General features: G+C 45.8%; 1 protein-coding gene across 1 annotated transcript in view; it reads left to right on the forward strand.

Moving 5' to 3' along the window:
• The first annotated feature begins 263 nt into the window (after positions 1-263).
• Positions 264-13389, forward strand: part of LOC141192455 (uncharacterized) — a 48465-nt gene continuing 35339 nt past the window's right edge. The window contains exons 1-3 of the mRNA XM_073661988.1: positions 264-350; positions 2650-2925; positions 9629-9931. The gene's annotated coding sequence lies outside the window, so the exon portion shown is untranslated. The remainder of the gene's footprint in view (positions 351-2649; positions 2926-9628; positions 9932-13389) is intronic.

The raw sequence follows: 13389 nt of genomic DNA on the forward strand, positions 1-13389 counted from the left end.
CTCCGTACACCTCGTACACACACGGCTCCGCTCCATACACCTCGTACACACGCGGCTCAGCTCCGTACACCTCGTACACGCGCGGCTCTGCTCCGTACACCTCGTACACACGCGGCTCTGCTCCGTACACCTCGTACACACGCGGCTCTGCTACATCCACACTGTAAACCCCTCCTGACCCCACACATAAACTTCAGCTCCTCCAGCACCATGACAACCAGCACAGCAGAGTCCTGCATCCACTGAGGCCCCTGATCATGTGACCCCTGACTCCTCCCCTCCTGTGACCTCATCACAGCTCCTGTGCGCACAGAGCAGCCATATATGTGGTGGCGGCTCTGCAGGTGGAGGTATGTGGAGACCCCATTACTGGGCGCAGGGGGCATTAACCCCTTCAGCACGGAGACTCTTTAGGGGTCTTGTGCTGCCCCTTTATAAGAATCATAAGGTTTTTGTTCTGTTTCCTGTAATAGATACATACGACCCAACTATGGAGACAGGAAGGGAGGAAACGTATTGTTCTCATAGTACAGGACCCCTTTACTGGCCCCACAGTGTAATGCCCCCATTATGCCCCTTATGCAGGATGTATGATGCCCCCCACAGTGTAATGCCCTCATTATGCCCCTTATGCACTATGTATGATGCCCCCACACAGTGTAATGCCCCCATTATGCCCCTTATGCAGGATGTATGATGCCCCCCACAGTGTAATGCCCTCATTATGCCCCTTATGCACTATGTATGATGCCCCCACACAGTGTAATGCCCCCATTATGCCTCTTATGCAGGATGTATGATGCCCCCACACAGTGTAATGCCCCCATTATGCCCCTTATGCAGGATGTATGATGCCCCCCCTCAGTGTAATGCCCCCATTATGCCCCTTATGCAGGATGTATGATGCCCCCCACAGTGTAATGCCCCCATTATGCCCCTTATACAGTATGTATGATGCCCCACACAGTGTAATGCCCCCATTATGCCCCTATGCAGGATGTATGAGGCCCCCACACAGTGTAATGCCCCCATTATGCCCCTATGCTGGATGTATGATGCCCCCCACAGTATAATGCCCCCATTATGCCCCTTATGCAGGATGTATGATGCCCCCCACAGTGTAATGCCCCCATTATGCCCCTTATGCAGGATGTATGATGCCCCCACACAGTGTAATGCCCCCCATTATGCCCCTTATGCAGTATGTATGATGCTCCACACACAGTGTAATGCCCCCATTATGCCCCTTATACAGGATGTATGATGCCCCCATTATGCCCCTTATGCAGGATGTATGATGCCCCCACACAGTGTAATGCCCCCATTATGCCCCTTATGCAGGATGTATGATGCCCCCACACAGTATGCCCCCATTATACCCCTTATGCAGTATGTATGATGCCCCACAGTGTAATGCCCCCATTATGCCCCTTATGCAGTATGTATGATGCCCCCACACAGTGTAATGCCCCCATTATGCCCCTTATGCAGTATGTATGACGCCCCTACACAGTGTAATGCCCCCATTATGACCCTTATGCAGTATGTACAGTGGTGGCCAGAAGTATTGGCACCCCTGCAATTCTGTCAGATAATACTCAATTTCTTCCTGAAAATGATTGCAATCACAAATTCTTTGGTATTATTATCTTCATTTAATTTGTCTTCAATGAAAAAACACAAAAGAGAATGAAGCAAAAATCAAATCATTGATCATTTCACACAAAACTCCAAAAATGGGCCAGACAAAAGTATTGGCACCCTCAGCCTAATACTTGGTTGCACAACCTTTAGCCAAAATAACTGCGAACAACCGCTTCCGGTAACCATCAATGAGTTTCTTACAATGCTCTGCTGGAATTGTAGACAATTCTTCTTTGGCAAACTGCTCCAGGTCCCTGAAATTTTGAAGGGTGCCTTCTCCAAACTGCCATTTTGAGATCTCTCCACAGGTGTTCTATGGGATTCAGGTCTGGACTCATTGCTGGCCACCTTAGAAGTCTCCAGTGCTTTCTCTCAAACCATTTTATAGTGCTTTTGGAAGTGTGTTTTGGGTCATTGTCCTGCTGGAAGACCCATGACCTCTGAGAGAGACCCATCACCTCTGAGGGAGACCCAGCTTTCTCACACTGGGCCCTACATTATGCTGCAAAATTTGTTGGTAGTCTTCAGACTTTATAATGCCATGCACACGGTCAAGCAGTCCAGTGCCAGAGGCAGCAAAGCAACCCCAAAACATCAGGGAACCTCCGCCATGTTTGACTGTAGGGACCGTGTTCTTTTCTTTGAATGCCTCTTTTTTTTCCCTGTACACTCTATGTTGATGCTTTTTCCCAAAAAGCTCTACTTTTGTCTCATCTGACCAGAGAACATTCTTCCAAAACGTTTTAGGCTTTCTCAGGTAAGTTTTGGCAAACTCCAGCCTGGCTTTTTTATGTCTCGGGGTAAGAAGTGGGGTCTTCCTGGGTATCCTACCATACAGTCCCTTTTCATTCAGACGCCGACGGATAGTACGGGTTGATACTGTTGTACCCTCGAACTGCAGGGCAACTTGAACTTGTTTGGATGTTAGTCGAGGTTCTTTATCCACCATCCGCACAATCTTGCGTTGAAATCTCTCATCAATTTTTCTTTTCTGTCCACATCTAGGGAGGTTAGCTACAGTACCATGGGCTTTAAACTTCTTGAAGACACTGCACGGAAGACACAGGAACATTCAGGTCTTTGGAGATGGACTTGTAGCCTTGAGATTGCTCATGCTTCCTCACAATTTGGTTTCTCAAGTCCTCAGACAGTTCTTTGGTCTTCTTTCTTTTCTCCATGCTCAATGTGGTACACACAAGGACACAGGACAGAGGTTGAGTCAACTTTAATCCATGTTAACTGGCTGATTTAGTTATTGCCAACACCTGTTAGGTGCCACAGGTAAGTTACACAGTGTAATGCGCCCATTATGCCCCTTATGCAGTATGTATGATGCCCCCACACAGTGTAATGCCCCCATTATGCCCCTTATGCAGTATGTATGATGCCCCCACACAGTGTAATGCCCCCATTATGCCCCTTATGCAGTATGTATGATGCCCCCACACAGTGTAATGCCCCCATTATGCCCCTTATGCAGTATGTATGATGCCCCCACACAGTGTAATGCCCCCATTATGCCCCTTATGCAGTATGTATGATGCCCCCACACAGTGTAATGCCCCCATTATGCCCCTTATGCAGTATGTATGATGCCCCCACACAGTGTAATGCCCCCATTATGCCCCTTATGCAGTATGTATGATGCCCCCCCACAATGTAATGCCCCCATTATGCCCCTTATGCAGTATGGATGATGCCCCCACACAGTATAATGTTCCCACAGTACCGCCTGAGGTCCTGCAGTTGGAATAAGTCCTGAGGTTTTACAGTTGGAATAATCCCTCTGGAGTTGGTTTTCCCTCTGCCTGCTCCCCTACATATACCCTCGAGCATGTATACATGCATGTAGGGGAGCAGGCCTTACTAGATATCGAGGCTTTGTACAGTAATATATCGCATGAGGATGATATCAGTGGCTTAAGATGTTTATTGAAATCGATATCAATAGAGTGTAGTAGACATAATGACTTCATGGAGGATCTTTTAAAATTCATTCTTACTCATAACGTCTTACTTTTTGACAGGAAGTACTTAAACGAGCTCAGGGGTACTGCGATGGGGAGCCCCTGTACCCCCTCATCTGCTAATCTATTCCTGGGCTGGTGGGAGGAAACCAAAATACTCAGTGATGATTATAAGTAGTGGCAACCATATATTGGGGTATGATATAGATATATTGACAACATTTTTATCATCTGGTCAAGGACGAGTGAACAATTTCTTTAATTTGTCAGGGAACTCAATATCCATAGAGTGGCCCTTAGATTTATATCAGAGTTTAATTATTACCAGTTGCCTTTCCTTGATGTACCAATCAAGAAAGTACGGGATGGGAGCCAGGGCTGTGGAGTCGGTAAGCCAAACCTTTGACTCCTACTCCTAAATTTCCATGACACCGTCTCCGACTTCATGACTCCGACTCCCTCATACATGGCTCATGTTTAAGTGATTTACAGTAGGACACATTTTATTCGTTCTCCCATGACAGCACCACGAGAGAGCGGATCTGCCCATCAAGGACAGGAAACCTACGGGTTAAAAAGGGCGGCATCTCTCTCTCGCCTCAGTTTAGGTTTCCTGTCCATGATGGGAGACCTCGCAGGCTTATCTGCAGAAGATGGTCTCTTGCCCCAGAGGGAGCCACAGGGCGTTGGATGGAGCTGTCTGTCCTGGGCCTCTGGAGACGCCACGGCAGGGCTCATTGGGGCACCTCCATGTGCGTTGCGGCAGGCAGTACGAGGCAGGAGATCCGGGCCGCGCCGGCGGGGCACGTGACAGGCGCGGCCCTGTGACGTATTTCCGGTGCGTCGGGGACGTCACCGGAAGTGGGCGGAGCTCGCGCGCGCAACCAGGAAGTGCGCGCGAGCATGAGGACGCCGAAGCCACGAGGAGGACAACGTCAGCTGGGCAGGCGGCGGTGAGCCCACCTGGGGGGGGGAACCACGTGGGAACAATTGACTCCCTCCTGGGTTCTAAAAAAGAAAAAAACCCACACATGGTACCTGGCATGGCCAGTATAAAAGAGTCCTGGCAACATACAAAGGTGCTTCCCAGCCCATTGTTACCTTGGTAGACATGGGAGATTCATAGGAGCAGCTTTCACCTCAGCAAGAGCAGCTGCTGCAGGAGCAGCCCTCTGGGGAGCCCTCACAACTGGTGGTGCAACGTTATTCCCGGTCTGGGTCTAGTCATTCACCACTAAGAGCAGAAAACATAATCCGGTTCAGCGTGATTCCCCGCCTTTTATGATGGATTCTTCTGCTTCTACGGTACCAGATATTCTGTGGGGTAAGTGGAATCTTCGTGGAAGTTCTACTAATAGTTTCCTCCTCCTTTTTTCTTTCTATAAACTCCTCTTTCAGAGCAAGAAATGTTCAGCTAAAACGAAACATAAAGAATGTGCCTTATGCAGCAATCCGCTCCCAGATGCATATAATAAGAAATTGTGCCAGCTGTGTATTAACAAAGTAATGGCGGAGGAAACCCCTGGGTTGTCCCTGGACCTAAAGACTTTAATTAGAGAGGAAATAGGCAAGGCTTTGCAAGGCTCAGAATCTACTCATATTTCTCGGGAACCTGAGCCGGGTCCAGATATCTGACATTTCCTCCTCCGCTCTCTCTTCTTCTGATAGTGAATCGGATAGACAGTGTTTTCCTCTGCAGGAGGTTGATGCCTTGGTAAAAGCTGTCCGGTCTACCATGGGCATTGTAGACATGAGGGCAGAAAAGTCTGTGGAGGACTTAATGTTTGGTGGATTAGGTCAGAAAAAGAGAAAACGTTTTCCCGTGAATACAAGAGTAAAAGACCTCAATGATAGAGAGTGGAAAAAACCCGACAGGAAGGGCAGTGTTCCTCCATCTTTCAAGAGGAGGTACCCATTTGAGGATGCCATATGTTCCTCTTGGTCAAAAGCACCAAAGCTGGACGTTGCTGTCGCTAAAGCGGCAAAAAAGACTTCCCTCCCGTTTGATGACATGGGAGCATTAAAAGACCCCCTGGACAGACGAGCCGATACCTTCTTAAAAGGTGCATGGGAGACAGCTGCAGGAGCACTGAGACCAGCAGTAGCAGCCACCTGCACATCTAGAGCCCTGATGGTTTGGCTGGAACAGTTAAACAGTCAGCTAAGGGATGGTGTCTCTAGGAAGGAGATTATTTCTTCCCTTCCACTGATTCAGGGTGCAGCGGCCTTTCTTGCTGATGCGTCTGCGGACTTAGTCAGATTCGCAGCAAAGTCATCAGCTCTGTCAAATGCGGCTCGACGAGCGCTATGGATTAAATGCTGGCTTGGGGATGTACAGACAAAGTCCAGGCTGTGTGCAATCCCTTGCGAAGGGGAATATCTCTTTGGCCAGACTATGGACGAATTATTGGAGAAGGCCGGAGATCCTAAGAAGTGTTTTCCATCAGTACCTCTACCCTCCTTTAAGAGATCGTTTCGTAAAAGAAAATTCATCCGAAGAAGATTCTTCAGGGAACCGGACAAGTCCGAAGAAAGAGGTCGAAAAGGTAGAGGCCTTCTCTTTGGTTCATCTCCAAAAAATCAGCAGAAGCCAGGGAATGCACAATCAGCCCAGGTGGGAGGGAGATTGTCATTATTTTCCCCAGCTTGGGAACAGATTTCTCATAGTAATTGGATTTTGAGCCTGATTAAATATGGTCTAAAATTTCAATTTCAAGCTTTTCCTCACAAGAGATTCATGATTGTTCCCTCTAGTTCCTCCCCAGAATGCCAGACTGCCCTCGTATCGGAAATTCAAGTCTTAATAAGGAAAAACGTCCTGATTGAGGTTCCGGATTCAGAAAAGGGTCTCGGATTCTACTCCCCGCTCTTCTTGGTCCCAAAACCGGATGGGAGTTTCAGGACAATTATAAATCTAAAATCCTTAAATAGCTTCCTTAAAGTAGACACTTTCAAAATGGAATCCTTGAAAACAGTAATAAAGTTGCTTTTTCCCCACTGTTATATGGTAGTTCTCGATCTCAAGGATGCGCATTACCATATTCCCATTCATAGTTACTATCAGAAATACCTGAGGCTGGCCATTGAAATTGAGGGGGGGTTAAACACTTTCAGTACACTGCACTTCCCTTTGGGTTAGCAATAGCCCCGCGAATTTTCACCAAATTAATGGCAGAGGTTATGGCCCATATAAGAGAAAGAGACATTCTAATAATCCCTTACCTAGATGATCTCCTGATAGTGGGAAACTCTGTTGTTCAATGCGAGGCCCACCTTCGGGTGACCATGTCTGTCTTGGAGGGCTTGGGGTGGTTTCTAAATTTGGAAAAATCTAGATTAACTCCACTCAAAGCTCAGCAGTATCTGGGGGTCATGTTAGATTCTAAAAAACGGTTATGTTATTTATCTGAAGAAAAAATCACAAGAATCCAGGGTTTGGTAAGACAGTGTATGGATAAACCCTCTATGTCACTCCGTAAAGCCATGTCGTTATTAGAGACCTTAACCTCGAGTTTTTCCGCAGTTCGTTGGTCACAATTTCATTCAAGGGCTCTTCAGTGGGATGTATTGTATAACAACTCAGTCCTAGAAGGACATTTAGACCGTGAGTTTACCCTGTGTCCTCGGGCCATACATTCCCTTCATTGGTGGTTATGACACGATAATCTTTCTAGGGGGGTCCCCTGGGAGTGTAAGCCGATGGCAGTCTTAACTACAGATGCGAGTGCTGCAGGTTGGGGAGCTCACTTCAATGGGAACTTAGTTCAGGGGACCTGGTCAAGGAGTGAGATACAGTTGTCATCAAATGTAAAGGAGCTTTTGGCGGTGGATTATGCGTTCAACAAGTTCCTTACAGGGCCAGCATGTCCGTATACTCTCGGACAATCAAGTCTCGGTAGCTTATATAAATCACCAAGGGGGAACCCGCTCAAGAGACTTAATGAGGGTAGCGGACAGACTTCTTCAGAATATCATTGTCTCTCCCTTTCGGCTATTCATCTAAAAGGGAAAGAAAACGTCACAGCGGATTTCCTAAGCCATATTTCCATAAAAGAGGGAGAATGGTCCTTGAATCCTCAAATCTTCTCCAGAATTGTGGCAATGTGGGGTCTTCCGACAGTGGACTTATTTGCGACGAAATGCAACCGGAAGGTGACAACATTCTGTTCCCTAGACCCCAGAGAAGAACCCCTGACAGTGGACGCCTTTATGGTTCCCAGGAAATTCCCTCTGACATATGCATTTCCTCCCATGATCCTGCTTCCAGCAGTTATAAGGAAGATCAGGGCAGACAGGGCCAGAGTAATACTCATGCCCCTTTTGGCCCAAAAGACCGTGGTTCCCTTGTCTCCGAAAAATATCCATATCAGATCCCTGGATCCTTCCGGAGATTCCAGACCTTCTCACACAGGGTCCGGTTTCCCATACTCCAGCCTCGAGTCTCCATTTGACGGCGTGGAATTTGAGAGGGTGCTGTTAACCAACAAGGGATTCCCCACAAATGTAGTAAATACTCTCTTGTCTAGCAGAAAACCCGTTACCACCCGCATTTATGCTAGGACCTGGAGGAAGTTTTTATCATTTACTGAATTTAAATCAGAGGAGGGGCCCCCTATTGGGAAAATACTAGAGTTTCTGCAGCGGGGCTTAGAATTGGGGCTTACCTTAAAAGTACAGGTGTCGGCTTTGGGAGCTTTGTTTTCTTCCGATATTGCAGCTAATTATTGGATAGCACGATTTATAAAAGCTTCCTTTAGGTGTAGACCCATTATCAAAGCAAAATCCTCTCCCTGGGATTTGAATTTGGTCCTAGAGGCCTTAACTAATCCTCCCTTCGAGCCCCTAGATTTAGCCTCCCCAAAAATTATTCTCCTAAAAACAGCCCTGTTAGTGGCCCTGACTTCAGCCAGAAGAGTGAGTGACATACAGGCTCTTTCCATATGTCCGCCATTTACTCAGATTCTGGATGATAGGATTGTATTAAAACCTGACCCAGCCTTTCTTCCAAAAGTAGTCACTCGGTTCCATAGAACTCAGGAGGTAGTTCTCCCAACCTTTTGCTTTCCCCCCAAAAATCAAAAAGAGGAGAGGCTACACACTTTAGACGTGAGGAGGTGCGTACTCAAATACCTACAGATTTCACGCAGTTTTAGGAAGGATAATTCCCTATTTATATGCCATCAGGGGGCTAGAAAGGGTTGTAAGGCCTCAAAGTCTACGATTGCAAGATGGATTAGAGAGGCCATATCCCTCGCCTACTCCTCAGGGAATAAGGAGGTTCCGGAGGGGTTGAGAGCTCATTCCACCAGAGCGATAGCAACCTCCTGGGCGGAGAAAACGGGGCTTTCCATCGAAGAGATATGTAAGGCTGCCACTTGGTCTTCTCCTTCTACCTTTTATAGGCATTATAGATTGGACCTGGGTGTCTCTGCTGATCTCACCTTTGGGAGAAGGGTGCTTCAAGCGGTGATCCCTCCCTAATTTCCTTTCGTCTCTGTAATTCTCTCGTGGTGCTGTCATGGGAGAACGAATAAAGCCTTAGTTACTTACCGGTAACGGGATTTTTCGGAGCACATGACAGCATCCGTATATTCCCTCCCTTCACTGGTGTTTTGCACTCCCGTAGAGTTGGCTTTCCTTTGTTTTGTGCACCTTTGGGAGAAGTTGGTGAAAGTAATGTACTTAATGTAATGATGTGTTTATTGTAACTAACCTTGGCGGTCCTCTCATGCTCTGTTAACTAAACTGAGGCGAGAGAGAGGTGCCGCCCTTTTTAACCTGTAGGTTTCCTGTCCTTGAAGGGCGGATCCTCTCTCTCGTGGTGCTGTCATGGGCTCCGAAAAATCCCGTTACCGGTAAGTAACTAAGGCTTTTCTCAGCTAAAAGTCTAGACTCTTAGATCAGGAATAGGCAAGACATTTATAGGATTTTTACAGGATGAAAATGGAGAAATGGTAAGAGAGGATGTTGAGAAGGCCGAACTTTTTAATTCCTATTTTGCATCTGTTTTCTCTCAGAAAGAAAATGTAACATCAACTGATCTTCACTGTCCTTTTAAAGGAATAGAAGAATCCAAGTTATCTGTAAACAGAGAGATTGTGAGGGAATATTTAGCTAACATAAATGAGTTCAAGTCTCCAGGTCCAGATGAATTACACCCCAGAGTACTGAAGGAGATCGTAGAAGAAATTTTAGAACCACTCTCCATAATCTTTGAAAATTCTTGGAGAACAGGAGAAGTCCCAGAAGACTGGAGAAGAGCAAATGTTGTTCCTATCTTCAAAAAGGGGAAGAAGGTGGACCCAGGGAACTATAGGCCGGTGAGTCTGACTTCTATACCAGGAAAGATCTTTGAACAAATTATTAAACAACATGTATGTAAGTACATGGATAAGAATGAAGTGATTAACCAGAGTCAGCATGGGTTTGTAACTAACAAGTCATGTCAGACTAACTTAATTTCCTTCTATGACAGAATCACTGACTGGGTGGATCAGGGAAATGCTGTAGATATAGTATATCTTGACTTCAGCAAAGCATTTGACAAAGTATCTCACACCATCCTTATTGAAAAAATGACCAAGTATGCAATGGACCAGGCAACTGTTAGGTGGATTCATAACTGGCTTAGTGATCGGACTCAAAGGGTGGTTGTAAATGGCTTCACAGCCAGCTGGATGAATGTCTCAAGTGGGGTACCACAGGGCTCTGTCCTGGGACCTGTATTGTTCAACATCTTTATCAATGATTTAGATCAAGGAATTGAGGGTAAACTGATTAAATTGCTGATGACACAAAGCTAGGAGGGATAGCTAATACTAGAGAAGAGAGAGAGAGGATTCAAAAAGACCTAAATAAACTGGAGCAGTGGGCAGCAACCAGAATGTTTTTTAACAGGGAAAAATGCAAAGTACTACATCTGGGCAATAAAAATGAAAAAAGCATATACAGAATCGGAGGAATAGAGCTAAGCAACAGTACATGTGAAAAAGACTTAGGTATACTAATAGATCATAGACTGAACATGAGTCAACAGTGTGATGCAGCAGCAAAAAAGGCAAATACAATTCTGGGATGTATTAACAGAAGCATACAGTCTAGATCACGTGAAGTCATTATCGGTCTTTACTCCTCTTTGGTCAGACCTCATCTGGAATACTGTGTACAGTTTTGGGCACCACATTTTAAAAAAGACATAGACAAACTGGAGCAAGTTCAGAGAAGAGCGACCAGAATGGTGACTGGTCTGCAAACCATGTCCTATGAGGAAAGGTTGCAGGATTTGGGAATGTTTAGCTTGCAAAAAAGAAGACTGGGAGAAGACTGAATAGCTGTCTACAAATATGTCAAGGGCTGTCACATTTTAGAAGGATCATCTTTATTCTCATTTGCACAAGGAAAGACTAGAAGCAATGGGATGAAACTAAATGGGAGGAGACACAGATTAGATATTAGAAAAAACTTTTTGACAGTTAGGGTGATTAATGAGTGGAACAGGCTGCCACGAGAGGTGGTGAGTTCCCCTTCAATGGACGTCTTCAAACAGAGGCTGGACAGACATCTGTCTGAGATGATTTAGTGAATCCTGCTTTGAGCAGGGGGTTGGACCAGATGACCCAGGAGGTCCCTTCCAACTCTACCATTCTATGATTCTAGGACATTTCATAACTTTCCCAAATTCTTATGAAAAAATATTCCTCACAAACTGCATTGAACTACTGTACCCAATTTATTATATATTTTAGGCGTCGGAGTGGGTCCATTTTATACCGAATCCACCAAAATGGGCACCGACTCCGACTCCACAGCCCTGGTTTGGACCCTAGGGACACTCATCTACCATAAACTATTAAAGTGGGATAGCCACCACTGCATCCTACTAAAAAAAAAAAAAATATCCAAGGGCCAATGTTTTACAGTTGAGAAGAAACTGCTCTAATGTCACAGATATTAATATACAGGCAATAGACATGAACACCAGATTCAGGGAAAAAGGTATCCAAAGTACATTTTGGATTCCGCACGATTGTTTGCTGAAAAACAGGAGAGAGAGACACTTCTACATACCTAACCAAGACGCCAAGAAAAATATGGGATAACACAAGTAATAGGAACTTGTGACCATATCTTTAATATCCTCAGAAAACACTAGGATGTACTTGTGGCTGACCTGGACCTGAGGGTGCTTTGTGAACTGCTCCCACAATAACTTTCAGAAAGGGTTAGTCAATTAGGGACCGTTTAGTGCATAGTTTCTAAAAAAAACTGCACCCAAGGGGACATGGCTGGATAGAAGAATCTGGTTTCTTTAGATGTGTAGAAAGTTGTACATGTAATTGGATGAGACCATGTAAATCTTTCTCGAGTTCCTCTACAGGTGAAACCTCTTTCCAGAGGGATTATTCCAACTGTAAAACCTTGTATACTTGTATATGTGGCCACATGCACCTACCTCCTAGGTTATGTAAGCACGACCAAGAGGCAGTCTAAGAGGAGTGTCGGGGGGGGGGGGGGAGCATTTGGGCGAAATACGCCATGGTTGGGTGTCACGGGTGTGTCAGAGGTGACAGACAGTCGCCCTGCAGGGGTTTGCAGGAGATCTCCACGTTTGGCAATGCAGACAGCTGCCTAGATGAGAGGCTGTGTTTAGGACCCAGATTCTACCTCCATTTAGTCTGGGTGTATATATACCTGGTGTGTCTATGTTGGCGTCGCCGGGTATACTCATTTCTACTTGGAACTTGGCTGAAGCAGTATCACGTCCTCTTTGGGGTCTTGAGGCCGTGTGCCCTGTTGGAGTTTCTTCTAAAGCAAAGTTTTAATTCCCCTGTGTTGTCTTTCCCTTTTGTCTTTAGAGTGCTAGCGGAGGTTGACTAGTGCTCATCTCCTTCCACCCCCAGCTATAGCCTTACGACAGGGATAGTTGGGCGAGGCATGTGATGGGCGACAGCTGCGGAGGCTGTATAGAGACGTTAGGGGGAGACAGGGTGATGCTAGTCCAGATTAGGAGGTCACCTCTTCCCCCTTTTCCATAGGGTCTGGACTCCCTTTCCCTTTCTCCTCTGTGTTGCACTCACACCTGGCGTGACATTGGGACACCCCATTAGTGAGACACTGAGACACATGAACAGTGCACATTGAGGTGAAACAAGAGACATCTCCTTTTGCATCATTGAGGTGGTTAAACCCAATGTGAGAGGTGGTGATCTTAATAGATGTATCCTCAAAAAAGAAAGTGAATGTATTTCCAGACTGGATTCACTAGCCCCTAAGGGACTCAATGAGCAAATTTCCTATGCCTGTTTTGTATGAATACAGCCCCATTCTGGATTACATTTTAGGATTTTATACTCTACCCATTGCTACTCAGTTCCCTGTGAACGAGGTTCACATATTGTTTTACTTCATCAAGAGATCTGAGCTTCTATATCAGAATTATTTCTTATCAGTTATATCCCAATTATACTATTTAGTAACTAACAAGTGTGGTGTTCCTTGTGTATCTCTAATTATGCAATAGGGGTCAAATATGACCATTTAGGAGTATACTGTGGGCCACCATACCATATATTTTGTAGTGATAAAGTAGATCCACATGCCGATTGCATGATGGAAGGATGTGCAATACTTGTTTTTAGTCTCCCATGATACTGATCTCAGAGGATTTTTCTGTTGGTGGAATGCAATCCAATACCATATGCACTCCGGTGTGGAACGCAGACATATGGGCATGCACATTTGTGGCCAATGATCCTAGATGGAATGATGACTACGGGCA

The sequence above is a fragment of the Phyllobates terribilis genome, unplaced genomic scaffold (assembly GCF_046119375.1).
Source record: "Phyllobates terribilis strain yellow unplaced genomic scaffold, ASM4611937v1 Scaffold_61__1_contigs__length_8056638, whole genome shotgun sequence".
Lineage (NCBI taxonomy): Eukaryota > Metazoa > Chordata > Amphibia > Anura > Dendrobatidae > Phyllobates > Phyllobates terribilis.